Genomic DNA, 19018 nt, shown 5'->3' with positions numbered 1-19018 from the left:
ATCGAGTAAAGGTGTAGACGTTAAATTACAGGCGCATTTATCATTTTGTATTGGAGGTCATACTTTCCACTCTAATTTTTGGATTGTTCCTTTATTGACAACAGACATTATTTTAGGCACGAATTTTCTGGTACAACACGACGCAGTTATCGATTTTCAAAATTCTTATTTAATGTTAAAGGATGAAAATGTGCAATTGGCTTTAGAATTTCAGCACTCTTTATCTGCGGAAGAACAAACAATTAACCGTACAGAGGTCATTTCCGCAACACGTGACATAGACTGTAATCCCACATTGTACACGGATACGTACGTACACAACTATAATACTCCAGACGAAGTGGACTACGACGTAATACAAATGATTTCCGATAAAGTTAGACAAAGCAGTGCAACTACAGACGACGAACGAACGCAATTACATAAAATTCTTTTACAGCAAGCTCCAGTTTTTGACAACATTCCTGGTACTATGTCCGGCTTTATGTATGAATTTCAAGTCAAACCGCACGACACATTTAAAGCAAAGCATTATCCCATTCCGTATATTCACAGAGAACAAGTTAAAAAAGAATTGCAGGATATGCTCGATCAAGGAATTATTGAACCAGCAGTTAGTCCGTACATAAACCCGCTGCATATTGTTAAGAAAAAAGATGGCTCACTTCGCCTTGTACTTGATTCACGTCACATTAATGACATTATTAATGAAACAGATCGACCACAGACATTAGAGGAACTTCTACAGAAATTTCACGGTACAGCTATTTATTCTACACTAGATTTGAAATCGGGATTTTGGCAAATTCAACTTCATCCAAATTGCAGAAAATATACAGCTTTTCTCTGTTTCGGCGACTGTTATCAATTTTGCAAACTACCGTTCGGCTTAACTATTTCTTCTGCAGCTTTTATTCGCGGTTTGAACACTATACTTCCGACAGAACTTAAAGACAGAATTACGACGTATGTAGACGACATTCTTATCGCAGAAGCTAACTGGTCCGAACACAATATGATTCTTGAACAACTGTTACAAACTTTTCATGCACAAGGACTTACAGTTAATCTCAGTAAATCGCACTTTGGCAAAACTTCTATAAAATTTCTTGGACACGTAATTTCAGCAGAAGGCATTGCACCTGATCCGGAAAAACTTCAAGCTCTACGTGACATTACCGTTCCTACGACAAAGAAGGAATTACGCAGTTTTTTGGGCTTAATTAACTTTTTTCGTAAATTTATTCATCACTCTGCTTTAGACACACCCAGATTGTGCCAATTAACAGGTAAAAACAGTATTTGGTCTTGGGATAAGCAAGCACACTCTGAATTCATGAACCTGAAACATGCTCTGTTGAATGCTCCACTTTTATCACACCCAGATCTTACTAGAAATTTTTCCATTGCTACCGACAGTTCCAACACCGCTTTAGGCGTACATATTTTCCAGGAAATTGAAGAAGATGGTTCAATAGTAATTAAAAACATCGCATTTGCAAGTCGCATTCTGTCACCTGCTGAGCGAAATTATTCTGTTACAGAACTTGAAACATTATGTGTTGTATGGGCTTCCACGAGATTTAGACACTTTCTTTATGGCAGACATACTACCGTCTACACAGACCACAGAGCAATACAATTTTTACTTTCGGCTAAATTCACTCACGACAGGTTAAGTAGATGGAAACTGTATTTACAGGAATTTAATTTTACGATTGTTCACATTCCCGGCACACAAAATGTTATAGCAGACGCACTATCGCGTTCTCTCGGCAACAATCAGCAAGACGTAGCAACCCACTTCTGCAAAGCAAATTTCAGTGTCATGTACATTCAACAAGTTGCATTTGAAAACTTTATTTCATCATCATTACAGGACATAGCACGAGAACAAAATAAAGACAATGTGTGGAAAGAAATTAAACACCTTTGGCAAGATAAGAATAATGTTACGATTAGGAACCACTACACTGTACGCAATGACATTTTGTTTCGCCGCTCTCATCCTGACAGCAACAATTGGTTATTATGCATTCCTGACGAACTGGTTAACAAACTAATTTGGTACACTCATTTAAGTTACGCACATTACGGAGCACGAAAATGTTTTCTTATACTGAGACAGAACTGTTATTTTACCAACATGGAGAAACGTATACGACGAGTTTTAGCGTCTTGTAAAATTTGCCAGAAAGCTAAATCAGACACCACTTCACATATTCCTCCATTATATCCCATTATACCTGTTAAATTAAGACATATGGCCGCTGTAGATATTTTTGGTCCGATTCCCAGAACTAACAGAGGTTTTTGCTACATATTTGTCGCTGTTGAGCTCACTTCAAAATTTGTTACTTTCACTCCATTACGCAAAGCTACTGCTAAAACTGTTTCGAAAGCATTTGTAAAACATTTTCTATCTCATGTAGGGCATGTAATGAAAGTAATTTCTGACAATGGATCTCAATTTCGTAGTAGCGTATGGACACGCATGTTACGAGCCAGAAACATTTCTCCGATCTATATATCCAAGTACCACGCTTCTTCGAACCCTTGTGAAAGATTAATGAAAGAAATTGGTAAGCTGTGCCGAATATACTGCCACAAAAGACATATTGATTGGGATACATACATACTCTCATTCCAAGATGTAATTAATTCCATACCAAATGAATCCACTATGCTATCTCCGTCTGTTATACTGAAAAATGCTGAACCACCTAACAAAATTAAAGAATTAATAACATTTCCTACATCTCGTCGATTACGACACCACGAAATAATTGACATTGCGCTGAACAACATCAAACGTGCCGCAGAGCGCCGGAGAAGACAGCAAAAACAGGTTTGTACACGCCGCGACTTTCACGTTGGACAGAAGATATTGATACGTACACACTATTTATCCAGTAAATTAAAAGGTAAGTGCAGTAAATTTGAACTTCTATACGCAGGTCCATATCGGATTCGCAGCATCCCTCACCCCAATGTTGTACACGTCGAAACTTTGAGAACTAGAAAATCCAAAGGCAATCACCACATCTCAAACATTAAACCGTTTATTGAGTGAAACCACTGTATGATTCAACACACTATGATGCCATTTACTAATGCAATTATTTCACCTGACTAATTACTGATGATTATCGTATTTTTTCTTGGCAAGTGCCCGGCAAGGTAAGGTTAGCAGGTCGCTTTTCTTGTCGTTACACATCAGACCGTGCATATTTTTTCAGACACACTTACGTATTTTATGACTAATTATGCAATGTTAGCTAATGACATGTTAATTTCATTACATTTTTTTCCATTAAAGGCTTTAATTCTCGCCTCTATTAACTACACTCTATACAAGCTGAACACAACGAACGTCACATTTGTCTTTTTATGTACGATTGTATTCCAGTTTTGTTAGTATGCACTGTGAAATAGTTAGGATATAACACACACCAGTTAACTTTGACATTTTTTGCTTTATGACATCTCAAGATCGTGACTGTTTCACATTTTTTGCTGCTGCATCGTATTATTCTGTGTACATTTTTGCATCTGAATACTGTCAATGTCTTTGACATATTACGTTTTCTGTCATGTTATGCTGTATGCTTAATTGTGTCACCATAAACCAGTCATTATTTAGTGGGTATATGATTTAAATGCAAGACATTAATCTTTGTTCATGAATTTCAGAAAGGAATGATGATTCTAAGAAATAAATTTAGCATAAATGGGAATTTCACCTAGGGAATAAACAAAAGATGCAATAACTTTATGGGGAAGAGTAAATGGATCAGGATTAACAAGCATTAACAAGAATATACTATACTCACCGTAGAATAGCAGTCTTAACTAATTTTTTCTTTCAGAATACAAGGTGATTGATGCAGGCTGTCAGACTGAACTACACATCTTAGTTTTAGTGATGAAATATGCTAGAGATAAGGAATAGTTGTATAATGAGTAATGAAGTGATTTTTTTTTGCAGATGATAATGAATACTGATGAATAATGATGAAGGAAATGGTATTATGAATAATGAAGTTTTTCTTTACAGGTGATGATAATAGTGAAGTTATGATGATGTGGATAATGAAGTTTTTTTCTTTACAGATGAAGATAATGTTGAAGTTATGTATTTATGCTACGTAGTTATTTAAGTATTTGTTGCAGTTTGTTTTGACAGCAGGTGTTACATTGCATAGTAGGATGACAGAAAGTTTTGGAAAGGACAGCTATGGAACACATTTTTATACACATTTCACTACCTGTTAATTCGAGGTTCACTACTTTTCAGCATACTAATGCGTTTCTTCTTTCAGGTCAATAATCCATTTTGTATTTTTTCAAGAGAAGCTTTTCATGATACTTGCTAAACCTGTTACTTATTATACCTGTTCTAATACTTGCATTTTTATTTTTTACCCATTTGTGTTTATCATTTATAAATGTGATCACATATAATGCCTTGTTCCATAATCTTGCTACAGTTGACTCATGACGAATGACGTTACCTATCCTCATTTGCAGCAATAGGTCAAAAGCAAATAGTGTTATGCCTCAGCAATTAATTATCGATCCCAACGCAATGCATTGCTAACAAAAAAATGTATTACCAGTCCCAAGTAGTGATACCAGTTTATGATAATTCTGAATAATACTGATTAGCTCTGAATAGTATGTCACTTCAGTAATGACTTCTTAATGAGACAAAAAAAAAGTATATATATAAAATAATGTTTTGTCACTGGCTAATAACTGCCACTGTTTATTGTAATGAGACTACTTATAATGCCTGTGATTATTAATGCTTTGACTGTAATTAACTGATTTTAATAATGACTTTGTAATGATCTGAATACTACTGAAGGAGAAACACTGTTTATTGTAATGAGACTACTTATAATGCCTGTGATTATTAATGCTTTGACTGTAATTAACTGATTTTAATAATGACTTTGTAATGATCTGAATACTACTGAAGGAGAAACACTGTTTATTGTAATGAGACTACTTATAATGCCTGTGATTATTAATGCTATGACTGTAATTAACTGATTTTTAATAATGACTTCGTAATAATCTGAATAATACTGAATGATGATTCTATTCAATATTTGCTGGCCACTGAGTGCCAATAATTAATGTCACTTGAAGAATTGTTATTAATTATGCCATTAATTAGCCCTTTTTTTCCATGTTGAGTTTTCATGTTTTGGTTAATGGCCAATGAGTGCCAATAATTTGTATCACTCAATGTATTATGTTAATGCTAGGCCAATAATTGACTCTCCTTTTCAACTAAGACTTCTGATGAACATTATTCTGTCATACTAAATATACTTTGTAACTGGCCAAGGACCGCCACTGTTTATTGTAATACGATTACCCATGATGCCAGCTAGTGATTCTTAATAGATTGGAATGACACATAATTAATTAACTATGGTACTGTTTAATAATGCTTTGTAATTAGGAGAAGACTAATAATTCTTACTATTGGAATGACAAATGATTAATTAACGACAAATGATTAATTAACTGTAATTAGACAAATGATTAATTAACGACAAATGATTAATTAACTGTAATTAGGAGAAGGTTAATGATCCTTAATTACACTCTGTAACTGAAAAGAATGCGATTATTTAATAATGCTTTGTAACCAGGAAAAGAAGGCTACTGATTCCATGTAAAACAATTAATGAACATTTTTCTGTAATACTACATACTTGGTACAGAAATGTTCAATAACTGGGCTATGAATGCCACAAACTATCAATGAAGACTGTAATTGTCAATATTATGTGACATAATGTCCTTCTCCTCATAAGCTAACTACCCTGAATTACTGCAATGTCCATTTGTCCTGTTTATCCTAGTACTCATGGAGCACTATCTTTGGTTTTGCACTAATTCTACGTTGGTGTGCCTTGTAAGAGCGTGGTGTTGACACGACATGCTGTCCACCACCGTGAGCAATGAAGACGTTATTATGGTCCCACTGTTTGGTGTACCTAATGTACTGCCAAAATGAAAACATGGAATATTATTACGACAATTCAGTGTCTTGGCTACACTGATAAATTCTGATGGGGAAAAGAACTTCAAGTTGTGTCACTTGGTGTTGTACTTCGGTGGAAAGATATGGACTTTCAGAACAGCTGTGTGCAATCTAAAGTGCTACAACCATGATGCAATCCTTCCCTTTCCTATCCTAATTCTTGTCACATAAGGAAAATAATTTTTTGGTAACATTATTTATGTTCATGGCTATACATTTTTTTTTAGATTTGCTGAACTCCAGTGCGAGTACACTTATGTCACTGGTCGACATGATGTTTTGCCATTATGTTTATTTGTTGTGAAAATGCTAAAGACATTTCTTCAGTGCGTGTGCACTTTGGACGTGATTTTTTTTTTGCCATTATATTTATTTATTGCCAAAATGCTAAAGACTTTTTTTCGATTTGTTCTGAAGTACAGTATATGTACACTCTTGTCTTTTATATTGTATATACATTTTTATTTTTATGATATGTTCTCAACTGCAGTGCATGTGCACTCATGTCACTTGTCAACATAATATTTTTTGCCAGTCTGTTTATTTGTTCTGAATATGCTAAAGAATTTTTTCAGTGCCTGTGCACTTTGTTATCTGTCAAATAATTTGTATATACATTTTTCTGATTTGTTACTATGTTTTCTACTCACATTTTGTCTTTGTGTGATATATCTTGTACTTAGTGCGTGTGCACAACATTTACTTTATGTACTACATCTAAATATTCTGTAAATTGTAGAAGTTTATTAATTAATTAAAAAATTTTGCCGCGATTGGCAAGTCCAAATGACTCACCATCGCTGCCAAATTTTTGCCCCCCCCCAGTGGAGGGTTATGAAACACGTATGTAACGCAGCAGCGATGGCGAGGCATTGTAGCATCTGTGACCAGAGTGTTTGCGCTTGACCGCGCGAGTGTTGCGAGCGGTTCTCAGTCTGTCAGTAGTCGTTGCGAGTCTGTAGCTCTGTCTAGTTGAGAGCAGTACTCTGTCAGTAGTCGTCGCGTGCAGTACGCTAATAGTCGTCATGCAGAGCGGTCGGTCAGTAGTAGCAGCCCAGTGCGGTTGTGTGATGTAGGCGGTCGGCAACACTGGTCAAGATGGTGAATAAGGTATACTGTTAATTAATATAATCATTAGATAATGAAAAATTTTATTTATTGTAATTATTCTCCAACAAGTCCCCCAATAATAATTTTTATTTCAAAAGCATTTTTTCAAAAATTTAATTTTTTATTGAACTAAAGATTTCGTTGCACTTCCCATTTCATTCCACTTCTTTTGAAGAAAAATTTCACTAGAATCACAAAAAAAGAGAATATTATTATTTGCAATGCAGTTCCTCCAAGCGGTGCGCAACAACAAGAACAGAAATGTGACATCCATTTATTCTGAGGTAAGACTTTAATTCTGATTGTTTTGCACAGGGCCAAAGACCGATATTTCGGTTTAATTGTATTTTCTTGTCACTGAACGGACTTTAAATTTTTTTATGAAAAACTTATATTTGAGTCAGATTGCGAATTTCACATTTTGTTGCCATTGTCAGTACATTTCATTGTGGGCAGGTTACGCTTAGCGCAATGTCCATTAGCATTCATAATTAAATATTGTCGTGTTTCTTTCTTTCAAATTTTTGTGGGGAGGTTACACTCGGCTCCCATTTGTATTAAGTATTGTCATTTATTTCTTTTAAATTACGGTGGGGAGGTTACAACGTGTAGACTTATCGAACTCGAATTGCAGGGTATGTTTCCTTGGAACCTTGACAGACAGTCTGCTTCTTAACGCGAGGGGTAACTGCGAATGACCGCTCAACAATACGGTAGACAAAACAAGTCTGTCACACACACACACACACACACACACACACACACACACACACACACACACAGAGAGAGAGAGAGAGAGAGAGAGAGAGAGAGAGAGAGAGAGAGAGAGAGAGGGGGGGAGGGGGGATGTAGAAGTAAAAATTGTCAACAACGATAGACGCTCGAGTATACCTAACGTCTGCGCATTGCCGCATCTCAAACGGAATTGTATCGGGTATGGTTGTACTTGCGGGTTCCGCGACAAGCGGCTTACCAAGACTTGTGTGTGTGTGTGTGTGTGTGTGTGTGTGTGTGTGTGAATTCCTGAGGGACCAAACTGCTGAGGTCATCGGTCCCTAGACGTACACAGTACTTAGACTTATGCTAAGAACAACACTCACAGACATGCCCGAGAAAGGACTCGAACCTCAGGCGGGAGTCGCCGCGCAATCCGTGACATAGCGCCTGTGACCGCGCGGCCACCCCGCGCTGCATACCAAGACTGACTTTATACAGGGTGGAGTAAATAAAAGTGGCCTGGAAGACAAGGTTACAAAGGAACACAGCAGATAAAAGGAAATACAGTACTAATCTGACTACACCAGATGTTGAAAGTGGCCACTACTCATCTTTCTGCACTTTTGGGCCCTGGTCAGCACGTTGGTGAAAACGGATCGAAGCTAGACTGCTGGAATTGCAGCAATCTCATCCTGAATGTTCTGCTGCAGTTCTTGTAGACTGTGAGGGTTGTTGCGATACACCTAGAATTGAGGGGACGCCACACAAAGTAATGGCACACTGACGGATCAGGTGACCGGGGTGGCCGGCTAAGGCCGCAACCAGACTTAACTCCGCTAACAATTCCGTCAGACGTGAAGATTGTGTAAATGAGCTCCAAAATTCGGCCGGCTTTATGGGCAGTTGCGCCATCCTGTTGGAAGTAACTGTACGTGTCTTCCTCCTCCGTTAAATCTGCCACAAGCTTTTTCAAAATAGCGTCAATGTAACGTACCGAAATCACCGTCTGATGAAAGAAGCTGGGACCAGTAATGGGGCGTGTAGACATTGACACAAAACTCCAGCTTTCTGATCAACCAATGGTGTTTCGTGGAAGTTACGTAGATTCTTCTCTTCCCAGAATCTGTGATTGTTAGTTGACATAACCACTCAGGTGAAACCAGGCTCCAATCCATTCGTTATTATCTCAAATCACAAAACTGGAGGCACTCGTTTTAAAGCATGAACAACACAAGGACGCACGTATAGGTCCAAAAGTGGAGCATTCGTCCGCATGATTGACGTTAGGCGTCGGGTTGATTTCGTAGACTCTGAAGCATTTTCTGGTGAAATGTAGCCGTATTTTCTGATGTGCGGGCACGTTTCGGAATGTTTTTTGATTTGCTCAAAACAGATCCTGTCTGACACTATTTTCGGGCTAAGCATTGCATGCCATTCTTTGCTGGCACCTTGACACAATTATACTCGTCAGCAAACAACTAACTACACAGTTTCCACGACTTCGTTGTCACGTTAAATTTCCACAAAGAACACCCGCTGCTCCACTGTGTTATCGTCCCCTTTGGACTGCTGCGCGAACACTGACACAGCCCACACTACGCTCTAAACCGGTGTGGATCACGTGGCGGGCGTACACGTGGTGTGGTTGTAAGCATACATTACCGTCCAGTAGTAGCCACACGTTCTGGCCACTTTGTATTTGCCCCATTCTGTACTCATTCTGTACTTTTACAGAAACAAGAATGCCCACGCCTACCTTTGACTTTCGCCCGAACACACAAAATAGTTCGAATTGCACGACAAACTTCAAGTCAATTTGGCTATGTAATTCGGTCCCTAAAGCGAGAGGAAAAGAAGCGAGCCACAACCGGCGCTACGGCTATTACTGTATGTTCAAACAGACGTTCGTTTTAAGAAAACCACTACCTAAAGAATGACGCGTATCGAATTTTTCCCCAGGCCTGCAAGTAAACAGTAGTGAAGTTGTGCATTTGTTAGCTTCACGTCCTCGAAATTAAACTGAATATCAGGGAATATTAACAAAATTAAAGCCCTGTAAGCTACCTGAAGCATTTTATAAATTCAAAATTACGGGTATCCCTAAGATCCACAAATAGCATGTTTTCTGGGACTGTTACGCGAAAGCTATATGGATAAGTTCACGGTACTGCAATGACTAATAGTTACCGCTACTGCAAAAATACACCTTAGTTTTTAAGAAATTCACTGGAAACGACAATGGCCTGGAAAGCACGCTCAAGGAATCGAAAAATCATTGGATCTTTCTCTGCGGTTTCTGTGTTGTCTGTAAGTAATCGAATTACGTGCGAGTTTTCGACAGTGCAACAATTCAGGGGCGTCCTATCCGAGCTCTTTATTCATTTGCACCATCCGAGAACGAATGTCTCTCGCTTTGCATCAAAAAAGAAACCGCTTCACATACCTAACCAATTGAGCTATATCTTTGGAATGTATTATCCATCTTGTAATCTGTTTTCAAGACTCATATGTGCAATTCAACGTCTCTTCCAAGTTCCCTCACTGAATTACAGCGTCATTGACAGGCCTCAAATTTTTAACTTCTTATCCCCGAACTTTCCATTTCAAAATTCTCCTTAGTTTCCTTCATAGCTTCCACAAATAAGACTGAATAACGTTGGAGGTAGGCTACAAGATTAGGAAATGACACGTTAAAAGTAATAGATGAGGTTTTGTTATTTCGACAGCAAAATACCGGGTGATCAAAAAGTCAGTATAAATTTGAAAACTGAATAAATCACGGGATAATGTAGATAGCGAGATACAAATTGACACACATGCTTGGAATGACGTGGGGTTTTATTAGAACCAAAAAATACAAAAATTCAAAAAATGGCGCTTCATCTGATCAGAATATCAATAATTAGCATAACAAAGTAAGACAAACCAAAGATGTTTTTTTACAGGAAATGCTCAATATGTCCACCATCATTCTTCAACAATAGCTGTAGTCGAGGAATAATGTTGTGAACAGCACTGTAAAGGAGTTATGGCGAGGCATTGGCGTCGGATGTTGTCTTCCAGCATCCCTAGAGGTGTCGGTCGATCACGATACATTTGCGACTTCAGGTAACCCTAAAGCCAATAATCGCGCGGACTGAGGTCTGGGGACCTGGGAGGCCAAGCATGACGAAAGTGGCGGCTTAGCACACGATCATCACCAAACGACGCACGCAAGAGATCTTTCACGCGTCTAGCAATATGGGGTGGAGCGCCATCCTGCATAAACATCGTACGTTCTAGCAGGTGTTAATCAGCCAGGCTAGGGATGATGCGATTCTGTAACATATCGGCGTACATCTCACCCGTCACGTTAGCAGTTACAAAACCAGAATCACGCATTTCCTCGAAGACAAAAGGCCCGATAACGGTAGATGTGGTAATCCAACCCATACCGTGACTTTCTCGTCGTGCAATGGAGTTTCCACGACAGTTCTAGGATTTTCGGTAGCCCAAATTCTGCAGTTGTGGGCGTTGACAGACCCTAGGAGCGTGAAATAAGCTTCGTCAGTCCACAACACGTTACTCAACCAATCGTCATCTTCCCCCATCTTTTGAAACGCCCACACCGCAAATGCCCTCGGCTACACTAAATCGCCAGGTAACAGTTCATGATGCCGATGGATTTTGTACGGATAGCATCGGAGGGTACGCCTCAGTGCCAACCAAACAGTAGTGTATGGGATGCCGGTGCGACGTGCGACTGCACGAGCGCTGACTTCCCCATGCACAGACGAACCCGCTGCAGTCTCCATTTCTTCCTGAACTGTCTCAGCAGCATTACGCCTTGTGCTCGGTCGGCCACTTCGGGGTCTATCGTCTAAACAATCCGTGGCTTCGAACTTCGAAATCATTCTCGCCACAGCTGCATTTGTCAACGGACCTTTACCTGTTCGAATCCCCTTCCTATAGCGATAGGATCGTAACGCTGAACTAGCACATTACCCATTCTGATAATACAGCTTCACTAAAAGCGTCTTTTCAGGTAAAGTCAACATGCTGCGACTGCTGGCGCATCTGATTCCCTCGCTCTCATTACAGCTCCTTTTATACGCGATTGTCATGCGCAGTCACTGACGTTTTGCTGTCCGGCGCCATCTGTCGGACATTTTGTGAACTGTTTCTTTTTTTTTTGTTCTAATAAAACCTCATGTCATTCCAAGCATGTGTGTCAATTTTTACCTATCTACATTATTCCGTGGTTTATTAAGTTTTCAAATTTATACTGACTTTTTGATCACCCGGTAAGTGGCGAAGTAGAGAGGAAATAAAAATGCAGTGGGGCGTCTCAGTTTGGTAATATTCACTACCATACATCTGTCCTTGACTGCAGCACAAACAACGGATAGTCACCCATAAGATAAATGGCGATGTGAAAGCCTTATTGACGATAGTTTCCGTGATATGAAACAAACAGGGCGCGGCATGACGCGCACAGGCCTCTGAGTAGCGCCTGATGCCAGCAGTCCCCACACAACTGACGCTTTGCCCAAGCGTCAAGGACCCAACCAAGTTGTTTAAGCGGGTGGAGCCGTGTAGAAGCGTGTGTGCACCGGAGTCTGCGACAGAGCTACCTCGTGGCAGAGCCATCTGTCTACTGTCCGACCGTGCAGCGGACAAGTACAGACGTGCTAGAAACGTTTCGGGGAAATATCGATAAAATTTTTTTCTTTCCTCTTGTGTAGGCCGTTAGAAGACCACATCCCCATGTTCCGTTTTATCTTCTTTTCGCCCAGTATCCATTCCTCTTCTCACTGTGTTGTTTTCTCCTCTTTTCAATCCATTTCGAACCTGTTTTCTTTTCGGCCATGCACGGAATCTTTCCATATGCATCACTTCCATTCAAAAATTGTGCCTTCTGTTTCTTCTTCTCTTAAGTAGTTACTTTGTATGACTTAATTGGTCTCCTGAATCCACCTTGCAGTTGACTTCTTTTGCCAAAGATAGCTGAGGATCAGTTTATATGATCTGTTGCCGTGTGGAATTAACCGACCGGTCTTAGGCGCTGCAGTCATGGACTGTGCGGCTGGTCCCGGCGGAGGTCCGAATCCTCCCTCGGGCATGGGTATGTATGTTTGCCCTTACGACAATTTAGGTTAAGTAGTGTGTAAGCTTTGGGACTGATGACCTTAGCAGTTAAGTCCCATAAGATTCAACACACATTTGAACATTTTTTTTATCTGTTCTATATACATTACTGGCCATTAAAATTGCCACACCACGAAGATGACGTGCTACAGACGCGAAATTTAACCGACGGGAAGAAGACGCTGTGTATGCAAATGATTAGCTTTTCAGAGAATTCACACAAGATTGGCGCCGTTGGAAACACCGACAACGTGCTGACATGAGGAAAGTTTCCAACCGATTTCTCATACACAAACAGCAGTTGATCATAGTTGCCTGATGAAACGTTGTTGTGATACCTCGTGTAAGGAGGAGAAATGCGTACCATCGCGTTTCCGACTTTGATAAAGGTCGGATTGTAGCCTATCGCGATTGCGGTTTATCGTATCGCGACATTGCTGCTCGCATTGGTTGAGATTCAATGACTGTTAGCAGAATATGGAATCGGTGGTGCTGGATCCCAACGGCCTAGTATCACTAGCAGTCGAGATGACAGGCATCTTATCCGCATGGCTGTAACGGATCGTCCAGCCACGTCTCGATCCCTGAGTCAACAGATGGGGACGTTTGCAAGACAACAAACATCTGCACGAACAATTGGACGACGTTTGCAGCAGCATGGACTATCAGCTCGGAGACCATGGCTACGGTTACCCTTGACGCTGCATCACTGACAGGAGCGCCTACGATGGTGTACGCGACGAACCTGGGTGCACGAATTTCCTAATGTCATTTTTTCGGATGAATCCAGGTTCTGTTTGCAGCATCATGATGGTCGCATCCGTGTTTGGCAACATCACGGTGAACGCACATTGGGAGCGTGTATTCGTCATCGCTATAATGGCGTATCACCCGGCGTGATGGTATGAGGTGCCATTGGTTACACGTCTCGGTCACCTCTTGTTCGCATTGACGGCACTTTGGACAGTCGACGTTACATTTCAGATGTGTTACGACCCGTGGCTCTACCCTTCATTAGATCCCTGCGGAATCCTACATTTCAGTAGGATAATGCACGACCGCATGTTGCAGGTCCTGTACGGGCCTTTCTGGATACAGAAAATGTTCGACTGCTGCCCTGACCTGCACATTGTCCAGATTGAAAACGTCTGGTCAATGGTGTCCCAGCCACTGGCTCGTCACAATACACCAGTCACTACTCTTGATGAACTGTGGCATGGGCAGTTGTACCTGTACACGACATTTATGCTCTGTTTGACTCAATGCCCAGGCGTATTAAGGCCGTTATTACGGCCAGAGGTGGTTGTTCTGGGTACTGATTTCCCAGGATCTATGCAAATGTAATCACATGTCAGTTCTAGTATAATATATTTGTCCAATGAATACCCGTTTATCATCTGCATTTCTTCTTGGTGTAGCAATTTTAATTGCCAGTAGTGTAAATAAACAAAGAATACCAGTCTCCTATTTCTTATTGTTTCTGTTACATTTTCCACATTATTTTACATTAGTTATTAATTTCCAATTGGCCTGTCGTTTTTAGTGCGCTAAACATTTTCCCTGTAATTCTTCTATCCAATGTTTCTAACTCAGCCAACTTGTACTACAGCACTAGGCGTTGACCGGCATGCAGGTATTCTGGTTTCTCCTCTGTTCCTTAGTGCTTTATTGTAGAGTTCTCAGATAATTATTTTGTTATATTCTTCGTAATACCACAAGGTATTTTCTGGTTAAGGAACTTCCTTGTATAGCAGATTTTCCTAAATCTCTTTTAATCCTCCCATATTTTACTTATTTATTTGACCAATATCAGTTACCAAAAATTATGGAGAACTTTTTTGAAGTTTGTCATAAATTTTGTTTTCTCTGCAGAGATTCCTAAGCTTGTTTTGTTGGCTATCTCCTGAAAAAGATTCAGCTGCGTCACTGTATTTGTCAGACTTGATCAATGTACTCCAAAAGCATCAGAAAATGTTTCACAACTTTCTTGAACTCTCTCTCCCCAGATTTACTGGTGGAATTTGATGTCCTGACAACTATTGATTCCACATTCTTACGGTTCCCTCCATAAAACTTATTGTAAATAAATTTTAAAATATAGTTTTCATGGATTATTTTCATTACTTAAGATTTTCTTTCTAACTCACATTTGTAAGAAAAAGATTAGTGCAAGTGCTTCTGCCGCGTCTTGCTCATAGTGTTTTCAGTTGAGTCATCTCTATGCCAATAGAGAAACTTGCGTGCAGTAAATATGTTGGCTAAACCAATGCTACCATTATCGGCACCGTTTGTTCAGTACATGCTTAAAAAGTACTGATCCTCATCCGTCCGAAGGTACGAAAGGGTGTGTCTAAATAAGAGAGGTGGATTTGACAGGGGGGAGTGACAGCGAGGTGGAGAAAGAGGCAGGAACTATGGCAGCATTTTGAACAAAACTCTTTTCTACATCTACATCTACATTTATACTCCGCAAGCCACCCAACGGTGTGTGGCGGAGGGCACTTTACGTGCCACTGTCATTACCTCCCTTTCCTGTTCCAGTCGCGTATGGTTCGCGGGAAGAACGACTGTCTGAAAGCCTCCGTGCGCGCTCTAATCTCTCTAATTTTACATTCGTGATCTCCTCGGGAGGTATAAGTAGGGGGAAGCAATATATTCGATACCTCATCCAGAAACGCACCCTCTCGAAACCTGGCGAGCAAGCTACACCGCGATGCAGAGCGCCTCTCTTGCAGAGTCTGCCACTTGAGTTTATTAAACATCTCCGTAACACTATCACGGTTACCAAATAACCCTGTGACGAAACGCGCCGCTCTTCTTTGGATCTTCTCTATCTTCTCCGTCAGACCGATCTGGTACGGATCCCACACTGATGAGCAATACTCAAGTATAGGTCGAACGAGTGTTTTGTAAGCCACCTCCTTTGTTGATGGACTACATTTTCTAAGCACTCTCCCAATGAATCTCAACCTGGTACCCGCCTTACCAACAATTAATTTTATATGATCATTCCACTTCAAATCGTTCCGCACGCATACTCACAGATATTTTACAGAAGTAACTGCTACCAGTGTTTGTTCCGCTATCATATAATCATACAATAAAGGATCCTTCTTTCTGTGTCTTCGCAATACATTACATTCGTCTGTGTTAAGGGTCAGTTGCCACTCCCTGCACCAAGTGCCTATCCGCTGCAGATCTTCCTGCATTTCGCTACAATTTTCTAATGCTGCAACTTCTCTGTATACTACAGCATCATCCGCGAAAAGCCGCATGGAACTTCCGACACTATCTACTAGGTCATTTATATATATATTGTGAAAAGCAATGGTCCCATAACACTCCCCTGTGGCACGCCAGAGGTTACTTGGATCTTCGGCTGCGTCAGAGTGAAACACTGAACAGTTATATGACCGGTGTGTCGACGACTATTGATCCTCTTCGGAACGACTAACATATTGGATTCTGAGCATGGTTTTCCCTATATATACACTATGTGATCAAAAGTATCAAGAAACCTGACTGAAAATGACTTACAAATTCGTGCCGCCGTCCATCGGTAATGTTGGAATTCAATATGGTGTTGGCCCACCCTTTGCCTTTATGACAGCTTCCACTAACGCAGGCATATGTTCTATCAGGTGCTGGAAGGTTTCCTGGGAATGGCAGCACGCTCTTCACGGAATGCTGAATTGAGGAGAGGTATCGACGTCGTTCGGTGAGGCCTGGCACGAAGTCGGCGTTCCAAGTCAGGACTCTGTGCAGGCCAGTCCATGACTGGGGTGTTACAGTCGTGTAACCACTCCGCCAGAGGCCATGCATTATGAACAGGTGCTCGATTGTGTTGAAAGATGCAATCGCCATCCCCGAATTGATCAACAGTGGGAAGCAAGGAGGTGCTTAAGACATCAATGTAGGCCTGTGCTGTGATAGTGCCACGCAAAACAATAAGGGGTGCAAGCCCTGCCATGAAAAACATGACCACACCATAACATCACCGCCTTCGATTTTAATGTTGGCACTACACACGCTGACGGATGACGTTCACCGCGCATTCGCCATAACCACACCCTGCTATCGAATCGCCACATGATGTACCGTGATTCGTCATTCCACACAACGTTTCTCCACTGTTCAATCGTACTTATCCCAAGCGAGGCTTAGTTTGGCATTTACCGGCGTGATGTGTGGCTTATGAGCAGCCCGTCGACCATGAAGTCGAAGTTTTCTCACCTCCACCTAGTAGTACTTGCAGTGGATCCTGATGCAGTTTGGAATTCCTGTGTGATGGTCTGGATAGATGTCTGCCTATTACTCGTTACGACCCTCTTAAACTGTCAGTGGTCTGTCAGTCAGCAGACGAGGTCAGTCTGTATGCCTTTGTGCCGTACGTGTCCCTTCACGTTTCCACTTCACTATCAGATCTTAAACGGTGGACTTAGGAATGTTTAGGAGTCTCGAAATTTCGCGTACAGACGTATGACACAAGTGAAACCCATTCACCTTACCACGTTCGAAGTCCGTGAGTTCCGCGAAGAGCCCCAGTCTGCTCTCTCAAGATGTCTAATGACTATTGAGGTCGTAGATATGGAGCACCTAATATGAAAAACGTATGGTTTTGGTGGTGTCCGGATACTTGTGATCACATAGTGTAGGTGTCTCTTAGAAGAGTCAATTGTCACCTGATAACCGATATAAGACGGTGTCTCTCCTAAGTCAGTCCCTAAGCTTACACACTACTTAAGCTAAATTATCCTAAGGACAAACAAACACACACACACACACACACACACACACACACACACACACACACACACACACCCATGCCCGAGGGAAGACTCGAACCTCCGCCGTGACCAGCCGCACAGTCCATGCGTGCAGCGCCCTAGACCGCGCGGCCCCATTATAAATAAAATTATTCTTAAGGCGAAGTTTTACATGCCCATTCGATAGAGGAGTCCTGCACAACCCTACTCCGATATTCGCTCTATCGAAATGTATTAACAGAGACAGTAAAACATGAAGAATAACCAGTACTCCAGCAACGACAGCTCTGCCCTGAGTCGCGCTGACTGCTACGGCAAAGCATGCAGCGCTACTACGACTATCGGACTAGACTGATCCGGTAACGCTCTATCGAATAGACACGTAAAATTTCGCTTTAAGAATCATTTTATTTGTATCAGGAAACAAACCGACGTTTTCTGCTGAAACTGGGCGTCGCATAAAAGACTTGACATGCAGTATCGTTGGGACTGACTCCTGCTACGCAGTGCGAAAACTAAATTGCAAGTAAAACAATAAACTGGTAGCAAAGATCGCAGGAATTCTTTTTATTTCATGATTACCGGTTTCGGCGAAACTAAAGCCGCTATCATCGGATCCAGGGAGGACAGAAAACACTATAAAAGTGGGCTTGGATCCCATTTATATAACATGTATACATATAAATTTAGTTACATACCTTAGGACACATACAGGTTACAACATCAAGGCAAACAATGATATTAATAGTTGCCCATAACACGCACACCTTACAAAACTGTCGTAAGTAGCACATGGTAGGCGTCCAAGAGAGATGGCATTATAAATGTTCAAGCGCAAGCTAGATACTACCGCAACTCCGGCTCTGTTCTTACACTACAGGCCGCGTCGCGAGATGGCGCTAGCAGAAGAGGCGCCAATGAATGTCACAGCTCGCGTCAAAACAGGCTCTGCGTGAATGGTAACACTACGTCATTATGTACCTAAATTTATGTGTATACATGTTATAGAAGTGGAATCCAAGCCCACTTTTATTGTGTTTTCTGCAGTCCCTAGATCCGATGATGGAGGCTTTAGTTTCGCCGAAACCGGTAATTTAATTATGGAATAAAATGAATTCCTGCGATCTTGGCTACCAGTTTATTGCTTTACAAGCATCTGGGTCGCTCCCACATGAGCACAATGTGCTCCCTACTTAAGTGCAAGTATCTATTGAAACACCAGAGAATATACGCC

This window comes from Schistocerca piceifrons, chromosome 3 (assembly GCF_021461385.2).
Source record: "Schistocerca piceifrons isolate TAMUIC-IGC-003096 chromosome 3, iqSchPice1.1, whole genome shotgun sequence".
NCBI classification, from domain to species: Eukaryota; Metazoa; Arthropoda; class Insecta; order Orthoptera; family Acrididae; genus Schistocerca; species Schistocerca piceifrons.
Note: the sequence above shows the minus strand (reverse complement) of the source record.